Source organism: Lathyrus oleraceus, chromosome 7, assembly GCF_024323335.1.
Source record: "Lathyrus oleraceus cultivar Zhongwan6 chromosome 7, CAAS_Psat_ZW6_1.0, whole genome shotgun sequence".
Classification (NCBI taxonomy): Eukaryota; Viridiplantae; Streptophyta; class Magnoliopsida; order Fabales; family Fabaceae; genus Lathyrus; species Lathyrus oleraceus.
Genome location: NC_066585.1, coordinates 180,937,595 through 180,946,338, shown reverse-complemented (window position 1 = coordinate 180,946,338; position 8,744 = coordinate 180,937,595). Strand labels below are relative to the sequence as shown.

The window sequence follows — 8,744 nt, the reverse complement described above, 5'->3', positions numbered from 1 at the left end:
GCAAGCTATCAACAAGTGACTGTTCAGCATGCAAGAGACAAGACAACCACATGTCGGATATGTAAGATACTCAGAGATGAAGTGTCAACCATGCAAGCCATCAAGAAGAGACTTGTTCAGCATGCAGGAGACAAGATAACCACGTGTCAAACATGCAGACACACACTCCAAATGGATTGGCGCCTCCACTTATTCCTTGTACATGGTCACCAATTCAAGTGGAGACACCATGCATTCTGACCTCGAAACCAAGCATTCAGACCTAGCCTTGCATGCATGTCCCTATGGAGGCGCCAATTTGAATGGCGACCCTTCTTAAAGCTTGTACATGGTCGCCAATTCATTTGGAGACACCATGCAAACACAACTTTTCATGCTCCCATCCATTTGCCTATAAATACATCCACTCCATCAACACTTCTTCCACACCATCACTCTCACTACTTCCTCTATAATACTTCTTTCACAATTTCATATTCAACAACATCTTCTAGTTTCATCTACACCAACCCCCCAAGAAAATGTCTTTACTAACAATGGGCGAAGCACATAGAGGAACGGTTGCAAATATCGCAACATATGTAAGTTTTTTTGGTTGTTAACTTTTTATCTTTCATCTTCACCAACCCCATTTTATTTTGACATACCAACTTAGTCAAGTGTTTTATTCTTTCTTTTATAGGATGTATCAAGGTTTCGAACTCGGGTCCACGAATATGTCCATATGGACCCGACGATTCAACCTTATGTTGAACTCGCCGATTTTGGTCATATTAGCAAGATTATGTCTTGGTCTATAGATAACAAATTCATTATAGCCTTATGTGAAAGATGGAGACCAGAGACACACACATTTTGGTTCCCAGCCGGTGAGTGTACCGTGACGTTAGAAGACGTCTACATGCTTTTAGGACTACCAATTGAAGGCAAGGCTGTTAATGGTAAGACCAACTATGCAAATTCAATTTGCATGGAGCTCTTAGACACTGACTTGTTAGATGATAATGCTAGAGGTCAAAGTATACTACTCTCACGCCTAAAGTCATATTATAATAGTTTATACTTAGATGAGCATTCTACCGAAGATGCTCGAATAATAAAAACTAGGTGTTACATTATGTTGTTAATAAGATCCTTTTTATTTCCCGAAGGTAGTGGTTCTAGCATGCATATTATGTACTTACCTCTACTTAGACATGTAAATAGAATAGGAAGTTACAGTTGGGGATCTGCTTGTCTAGCCTATCTCTATAGCTCGTTGTGCAAAAACTCCCACAAAGACACATCTACATTTTCTGGATGTGCTGTTTTGCTACAAGCATGGGGTTGGTCAAGACTACCGTCTCTAGCACCGGTCAATAACAACCCTTTCACTTTTCCATATGCACAAAAGTAAGTTGTTTAAATTGCTATATCTTTACTTACTTCCTTAAAGTTTATTACCTCAAACTAATTTTTTTTAACTTTTTGGTGTAGATGGTTGGCACGTGGTATGAGTTATAACAGATGTCCGAGACACTGTATTACTCAGTATCGCAACCTGCTAGATCACCTTCGACCGACAAACGTAAGCAAAATAACTTAATAATTTCGTTATATTTTGTTAACTTTTTCTACATTCATTATAATCCTATCTTCTTCAACATTTCAGTTCATTTGGCGTCCATACCTTAATTTGGATCATGACCATGAGGTCAACGCTGAAGATGCAGCCGTATGGACAACATGCACACCGATAATACGGTTCACAACTGTGGAGATGCACAACACCGATCGTGTGAAGCTGCAGTTTGGTATGGTCCAGAATATCCCAGATCCCCTAGCTAGCCTAGGAGAATGGCATCTGCGTAAAGTGAACGACCAATGGAACTTCAATCCATGACAAAACTTCGCAAGATCGGAGTGTCGCAAATGGAAGCACCGTCATGACCATGTCTTAACTGACGCAGTCATGCCAAATGAGGTAAAACCAAGTCGTACTTATATGGATTGGTACAGATCGGTTGGTTTTCAATTCATCGCCAAAGATATGTACCTATACGACCCACGCCAGGAAAGTTACACACAAGAAGGATCAACATCTAACCCCCAACAACATTCTCATCCCGGTTACTCACAACCCCCTATCCGTCAAACTTTCCGTTCCACAAACACACAAACATACAACCAAAACATGTCATTCACCCAACCCCAATACCAAGAGCATACCCCATAGCACCACCAACAAATTGACCATCAACTTGAGACCCAACATCGCTTCGCACCCACATCATCACCCTACCAAAGTCCCCTTAGCCAAAACACCAACCGCCCCTCCTCCTACCGTAGCCAAGAAGCCCAAACATCACAAAACCAAAACATCCCACAACCCTATCTCTACCAAACATCCCAACAACCTTTCCAACCTTTCCTCGACGCATCATTCACACCCATGTCTCCCTTCAACCGTCCCGGTCGCCCATCCATGAGTCAACCACATCCCAACTTCTCTGGCATGGGTCATGAGCTCAGCTACGGCGGTACACCATCATTGCATACTGAAGACTATGTTGACTTGTCTGAATACCTCAACGGACCTTCTCCTGTAGTTGGTAGTGACGCTCCTGGCCCCTCAGATGATCAAACACCAGTGCAGAATCGTCAACGTGGGTTAGGGCCAAGGGTTAGGGTAGCTAGAGGATGTGGGACCGGAGGTCGGTTAGGTGATCCCAGTCATCACCATTATGTTTCTTTGTGTAAACTCCAAACTTTATTAATATCAAGTCGTATTATATCAAATTTATCTTTCACTTATACCATAAAACACAAAAAAATGAATTTTAGCAGGAATCTCCAATTGAATTATAGGTCACATGTGATAAAATTTAGCGATATGTTATGCCTTTTGTGTCAAAATTTAGCGCTATGTTAAGCAATTGTAATTGGACTTATGTAAAAGTCACAACTATTTGAGGTGGGCAATAGAATTTTGGTGTTAATGCATGTTAGAGACATAGTATAATGGACTATGCTCATGAAACATACCACACACAAAAAGAATATGCAAAGTGGGGGACCTAATCTCATCCATACTTATGTTGGTTTTGCAATCAACTAGCCTTAGGATATAGAGATATCATAAGTCCATGACATGAATGGATAAAGAAAGGGAATGAGATGAAGAGGGATGGGAAATGGATCAAACACAAATTGGTCAAAGGAGGACTTTTACCAAATTAAGATCATTCATTCATTTCGGGAGATGGAATGTACATTCCATCAATCCCCTAAATCCAATGATCTTAACCTAGCAAAGTCAAATCAACCTTGACCAAGGCCCAACAACACAAATCAAACACACAAAGCCAATTAAAATGGCTCTACACAATTAATTTGACATTTAAACAATTAAAAATAATAAAAATATGTATTAAATTAAATTATGGTTGATCAATTTCCTAAAACCTCATCAAAACACTAAAGAAATGGCCATGAGATTTATCATAGGTCAAACAAGGTCAAAGGACCTTGGAGAAAAAATTTCAGAATTTTTGGAAACTTAAAAGTATTTTTAAACAATTAAAAATATTCATAAAATCAATTAAATCATGAAAAATATTAATAATGATCCAAAAAATAATTTTAATTTAGAAAATGAAAGAGGAATTTATTTAATTTTTTTTGTGAAACTCTCATATTTTTTGGATCAATATTGAATTTAATATGAATTAATGAAAATAAGACAAATAAAATGAAAATTCAATTAATCAGAAAAATGTGGACCACTTGATCTCCCTCATTAATTGAGGTGGCAGATCAAGTGGTCTAAAACGCGTGTTCCACCAAACACACGAGTCAGCGCACCACACTAATGGTATTCAAAAGCAATGCTCAAGATTAAAACGCCAAAGCTTGATCATGTGCCTCAGAACACGTCCAACACATCGCTGAAGCAAACCACCGGTCATCTTCTCTGATGACCTTGGTCGGACTGGTTCTTTCATTACCATCACAAAAATGAAAAAGAAGGACATGATCTTAAAGACAAAATGGCACTGATCACGAATCTGACCTCAACTCAAACTAACTCCAAGTATATTGAGAGATACATGGAATTGAATTTTGAGGTGTATGAACTGAGTTGCTTCGATTTGACCTCAAAGCAACTCAATCTTCTTGCCTACGTTGGTAGGACTTCAGACAACCAAGGATCCAAGAGAATTGAGAAAGAATCGAAGAGAAGAAAAATCTGGAAAAAATACCTTCAATGTTGTGTAGAACTTAATCTCTCTTGCTTCAATTCGGGTTTGATCTTGCTCAAGAAGCTTGTAGAAGTAGCTTAGGACTGGTACAAGGCTTTGGATCCTGGAGTTTTTGAATCTCCAAACAGTGAGATTCAAACTCAAATTTCAAATGAAATTTCTCAGGTTTTCCTTTCAAATGTGAGGGTTTCAAGTGTGGGAGGCAAAGCTGGCGTGCAAGGGTCCAATTTATGATGCCAAGGGCCTCTTATTTATAGCTCAAGCAAGTGTTATTTGCACCTTTCAAAATATTTCCAAATTTGGCAAAGTGAAGTGCATGCTTGCATGGGCATGTACATGCCCATAAAGCTACTCAATTCAGTCCATATGCAAGTGTAATTGAGTCTAAATGGGGATTGTAATGCAAGGCAAAAGTGTATTGATGCTTGAAGATTGATCCTTGCCAATTGATGCAGCCATATTCAGACCATGTGCATACCCCTCAAACCTTGTACAAAATGAATGAATTTGGACTCTTTGGAAAGGTTAGATCAAGAGGAACAACTCTTATGTTGAACACTTTTCCATTTTGAGCTTGTATCATGATGAATTTTGAGGTGGAAGTTTGGAAATTTCAACATGTCAAAAAAAATTCTAAGTGTTAAACCATATGTTCTATTATTCCACCTTGGCTAACTTTATATGTGATCTCCAAATGAGAAAAAAGTCTTCATCAAAGTTGTAGCAATTTCAAAACCCTTCAAAATGGTCACAAATTTGACCTCATTTGGATTTGGGATGAATGAGTTATGCATTTTTGAAGTTGAGGAAAATCACTTGTTCAATGGTATTGGTCCAAAATGACCTATAACGTATCCTCATACCACATGCTCATAAAAGTTGAATTATCTCTTCCTCCAAACATCAAAGTTGAAGTAGGCACCTTGAATTTGATTGTGCAGCTTGTAAATCTTTCATCTCATAAAAAATGAGCAAGTTATGGTCTTGGGAAGTTGACTTTTAAATTAGGGTTTAGACAAAATGACCTATAATCTTTCAACATAAAAAATGACTTTACAAGTAAAGCTAGCTCTAGACCTCAACATGAAAGTTGTTTGGAATGTCATTTAGAGTAACTTTTCTCTTTGAATAATTTTCATATGATGAAAATTGTAGTAGATAGGGTCTAGGGGAACCCGGTTTTAATTAGATGAAATCCTCTGGTCAACCTCCATCAACCACCTTGCTAACTTGTAATTCTCTTGACTTTTTGGATTCTTGGGAGATCATATATGCATAAGATGATGAAATTTGAAGTATCCCTTGAAATATTTGATCAATTAGTGAAGAATCTTGTTGAAGAAGTTACACAAGATACCCAGATGAACTAGGGTTTCCAAGGCAAACCAATTCCAAACTCTTGAAGAATTCTTGATCAAAAATAACATGTAAAGATCATGGGGACTCATATATGATGCCTAGAGCCTTTGTGGATCATTCCTTGGTTGAGCTCTTAGCAATGAGGGTCTTAAACCCTAGATGTGAACTTGATAGATCAAAGATGATCATGTGCATCACCTACGAAAAGGTTAGAAAAATGCAAAGACATATTTTTGGTATTTTGGTTAGTGATGACACTGAAATTCACCATATTTTCGACTCCGATTTTGCATGCATTTTAGTTTTTTTATTGTTATTTTGTTATGTTATTACTATGTTTCTCTTTGTTTTCAGGTTTTCAGTCTAATCAGAGCCCCGATCGAGAAAAGGAGTGAAAATGAACTAAAAAGACTAAAATTCAGCATTTTGCACTTGTGGCACCCACTATGGCTGGCGCCACGGGTCCAGCCATGATGTGTCACAGCTCAACTTCACTCAACTGCCACGTTCCCCACTATCTCCACTTGGGCGGCACAAATTGCCCTTGTGGCGGGCGCCATGGGGTTGTGGCGGGCGCCACAAGAAGAAAGTTTTTCCCTCCCAATTTCAAACTGAAGGGCATCCTTGTCATTTCCATTATTTTCCTTGCCTATAAATACAAACTCGTTTTCATTTGTTTAATCATCCAAACTTAGAGCAAACTTAGTTTCACTTAGGCATATATTCAGTATTTTAAAAGTGGTAATCGCTTCGCATTGGGGTGTTACCACAATTGTGTAATCAAGTCTGTGATCGAGTATGTAATCGAGTTTGGAGCACTTTGGAAGGAAGTTAATCCTGCCGCCATTTTCATTTCCGTTTCGCATTTTATTCAACCCTCCGATTGGAGCAGGTTTTTATTGCTTTACCTTTATCTACTTTACTTTCCCACATTGTCTTTACTTTATTTATTTCCCGCACTGTCTTTACTTTATTTATTTCTCGCACTCGCACTACTTTTATTTACTTTCCGCACTCGCACTATTTTTATTTACTTTCCGCACTCGCACTACTTTTATTTACTTTCCGCACTCGCACTACTTTTATTTACTTTCCGCACTCGAACTACTTTTATTTATTTCTCGCACTCGCACTACTTTTATTTATTTCTTGCACTCGCACCACTTTTATTTATTTCTCGCACTCGCACTACTTTTATTTATTTCTTGCACTCGCACTACTTTTATTTACTTCCCGCACTCGTATTATTTTTATTTAAATTAAAATGCACCTTTACTTTACCATGTCTAACTAAATCTATAAAGGTTAGAATGTAAGGACCATAATTGAACCGATAATCCGTACAATTGTTTGTAGAAACACTTAAGGGCTATTTTGACTTTCAACTTAAGTTTTCCCGCACTTAATTTCCGTTGGGTAAGATCGAAAGTCGTCCAACGTCCTTTAAAACTTAGTTTTTTTTAACTATTTCAAATACAGCGAAAGCGCTTTGTTTAGTTCATTAGGAATTTTTAACTTAAGAAGAAAAGTGATTTTAAAACTATTTTCGGACGCGTTTATAAGTTTAGAGTCTGGTTCGTGAGAACCTCTTTTGGTTAACAAATCCAGGTTAAAATACTTTTCAACTTAGTCAAGATATTATATTTCTTAAAAATAGGTTTACTACTCTAACGCAATGCGCGCCTTTTTATAAGTGACAATAAGAGGGTTTGATTATGGAGTACTGCTCGGTTCTGAATACGCGAAAGCGACAGTTCCCGTTAAATTGGTTTTTTTCAAAGTAGGAAACACTGCTCGTAAGTAGTTTTATTAGCAAGTACTTGGATTATCAATTGATTATGTGAATTACATTCGAGCCTGTCTTTATTAATTGAATTTAATTTAATACTTTACTTTTCATTATACACTCTAAAAACCCCTATTTTGATTACCTTAGATAAACACCATAACAATAGATAACGATAGATTGACACTTGGTCTCTGTGGATTCGACAATCTTTTATATTACTCTGACGCGTTCGTATACTTGCGAAAAGCACGCATCAAGTTTTTGGCGCCATTGCTGGGGACCAATTTCGTCAAATTCCGTACCCTGTTGTTAGATCGTTTAGACTTAGGTTATTACCCGTCAGTCAATGCGAAGAACTCTCAGCACCGGAAGCTTAGTATCCCCTCTAGCGGAACCTGAACGTTACGCTCGCGCACGTTTATTTTTCCATAGAATTAGGAGAGCTATGGCCGAAGATCAAAACCAAAGACCTCTTAAGGACTTCGCCCAACCATCCAACGAAGAACCTAGTTCTAGTATAGTAAACCCAACCATTCCAGCTAATAATTTTGAACTTAAACCCTCTCTATTGCAACTAGTGCAACAAAGACAATTCGCAGGTCTCGCTACTAAGAACCCAAACCAACATTTAAAAATCTTTCTCCAATTAGAAGATACTTTTAAAACCAATGGAGCTTCTCCTGAGGCAATCCGTTTAAGATTATTCCCTTTTTCCCTCAGAGATAAAGCCCTGTCATGGTTAGATTCCCTTCCACCCAATTCCATTACGACTTGGGATAACCTTAGAAGAGTATTCCTTGCTAGATACTTCCCCCCAAGTAAGACCTCCGTTCTTTGAAACCATATAACTAGATTTACCCAGAACCAAGGAGAATCGATGTTCGAAGCTTGGGAGAGATATAAAGAGTTGTTAAGAGCATGCCCACATCATGGTTCAGAAAATTGGTTAATCATTCAGACCTTCTATAATGGACTTCATTATAACACTAAGATGACCATCGACGCTGCCGCAAGCGGTGCGCTGATGAACAAACCTTATCCTGAAGCTAGTGCCCTCATTAAAGATATGGCTCAAAACCATCAATCATGGGGAGTCAAACGAGCGACAGTTGAGAAGAAGGAAGTCCAAGGAGGAGTACATGAACTAAGCTCTATAGACATGATGCAAGCTAAAATGGACGCATTAGCCCTCAAGGTCGAGCATATGTGCATAAACCCGAATACTGCAGCCACAGTTTCGTCGGATTGTGAGATATGTGGAACCCAAGGACACCAATATGCAGAATGCAGTCTATTAAACGAAACCCACTCTGAGCAAGTGAACTACACCCAAGTGGGAACGCTTATGATGAGCC

At 38.3% G+C, this 8,744-nt stretch overlaps 1 non-coding gene across 1 annotated transcript; it reads right to left on the bottom strand.

Moving 5' to 3' along the window:
* Nucleotides 1-8,218: 8,218 nt before the first annotated feature.
* On the bottom strand, nt 8,219-8,325 carry LOC127109875 (small nucleolar RNA R71). Its single transcript, XR_007797123.1, has one exon. It is a non-coding gene; the product is annotated as a small nucleolar RNA R71 (small nucleolar RNA).
* Between the last annotated feature and the right edge of the window lie 419 nt (nt 8,326-8,744).